We start from the raw sequence: 2,295 nt of genomic DNA, 5'->3' as shown, positions 1-2,295 counted from the left end.
TAATACCAGCACTTTGGGAGGCCGAGGCGGGTGGATCACGAGGTCAAGAGATCGAGACCGTCCTGGTCAACATGGTGAAACCCCGTCTCTACTAAAAATACAAAAAATCAGCTGGGCATGGTGGCACGTGCCTGTAATCCCAGCTACTCAGGAGGCTGAGGCAGGAGAATTGCATGAACCCAGGAGGTGGAGGTTGCGGTGAGCCGAGATCGCGCCATTGCACTCCAGCCTGGGTAACAAGAGCAAAACTCCATCTCAAAAACAAAACAAAACAAAACAAAACAACAAAAAAAAACTGAAAAGTATGGTGACTTGTATTAATACTACAAAAAATAACTTGGTAGGTTGACTCCCTGAATGCTCTGTTAGCATGAATGTTGCTAATGGGAGCAGAGATGCATTAAATATGGACTTGCAGGTGTTGTCTCATGGGGTTGGTAATTAATTCACACAATAAAGCACTAACATACCTTTTCATGGGTAATTACAATACTGAATCACCAACGAAGCCTAGTCATATTTTAAATGTTTTAAGTTACTACCAGATGTGCAAGCTTTGGAATAATTCCTCTCAGTTTCTTACCAACAAATGCATGTTGTTTGTTTTATTAATTTCAATGGAATATTTTTAGTCTAAAATGAAAAGAAATTGAGTGGCAATAAAACGGTATCCATAAAAATAAACCACTGCTCATTTTACATTTTTAAGTTAGTGTTCGGTCATCATAAAGCCCAAGCTACCAGCCTCTCAGACTCATAACTTCTCTATTACATTGAACATCTGAAATTTAGCAGTGAAGAGACCCTAGAAAGCAAATAAAGGTTTTCCCCCTTAGAAAATTGCAAAACAATGGCCTCTTAGGGGTGCTTCCCCACAATAATTTCCCTTTGAATTGGGGGAGCCATTTCCCAAGTCTGCCCTCTCTTTTAATGAACATTTACTTAACCTTTGGCCACCCATGAAAGATCACTACCATTCTTTTCCTCTCCCACCCATTGAATTTTATGAGCCACTATCCTGTTAGGATGGTGTCACTTGACATCTCAGAGATGGATGTGAATATTTTGGATAAATCTTGTACAGCCGTTTTCAAAGTAGTCATTGTAATTCTTTACTAGGTCACAAAACGTAATCACTAAACAACCATTAAAATGTGAAACAATATAACAAAGTACATAGCATGTAAAAAAGACAAATATGATTTCAAGAGGGTTTGCATATGTGTATCTATATGTAGATATATACATATATATATATATACATACACATACATGTACAAGCATGTATCTGCTGGGTCACCATACATTTAATGCATTTCTTCCTATTAGTTATGGTCAAAAAGTTTAAAATCATTGCTCTAGAGTAGTTTTCCACAAAATGTGGCCTGGGATGCTTGTTTAAAACAGATAGCTGGGCTCCATCTCAGACCTTTTAAGCAGTTTGTTTGAACTGTGGTCCGTAGAATGCTCACTTCATCTGAAAAACTAACCTTTGTTAAAGTACTAATGAGGAAGGGCTATACTTTGGGACAATCACATCAGAGTCCCTGGAGCCTTCTCTATATGATTTCAATGTGCATCCAGGATTGAAAACCACTGGGCTCTACAGCGGTCTTCGGAAACAGATATTAGAGTTACAAGTCAAGTAGGAAAGAGATAGTAGAACTTCCATGTGCTGCTTGTCTCACTCCATCTATGCCAGTGGTTCGTAGACCTTAGTGTTCATCAGAATCACCTGGAGGGCTTATTAAACCAGATTTCTGCACCTCACCCCCAGAGTTGTTGATTCCATAAGTTTAGACTGGGGCCCCAGAATTTGCATATCTAACAAATTTCCATGTGATGCTGATTCTGCCAGTCTGAAGACTACATTTTGAGAACCACTGATCTATACAAAGGACTAGCTATATCCAGTTGAAAAGGGTACTTTAAGACACAATGTTAACCACCACCAACTAGGATTAACTCTGGATAGCAGGCTGGTTAAATGCTTGAAAAGTAATGTAATGTCTCACATCAATTGGCTGAAGAAGAAAAGTTGTATGATCATATCAACAAATACAGAGAAGGCTTTTGACAAAATCCAACATCTGTGTATGACAAAAATGCTCAGCCAACTTCTTTTTTTTTTTAGATGGAGTTTTGCTCTTATTGCCCAGGCTGGAGTGCAATGGCGTGATCTCAGCTCACCGCAATCTCTGCCTCCTGGGTTCAGGCAATTCTCCTGCCTCAGCCTCCCGAGTAGCTGGGACTACAGGCATGCACCACCATGCCCAGCTAATTTTTGTATTTTTA

This window comes from Cebus imitator, unplaced genomic scaffold (genome assembly GCF_001604975.1).
Source record: "Cebus imitator isolate Cc_AM_T3 unplaced genomic scaffold, Cebus_imitator-1.0 Scaffold289, whole genome shotgun sequence".
NCBI lineage: Eukaryota > Metazoa > Chordata > Mammalia > Primates > Cebidae > Cebus > Cebus imitator.
The sequence above is the reverse complement of the archived record's forward strand: the minus strand, read 5'-3'. Positions refer to the sequence as shown.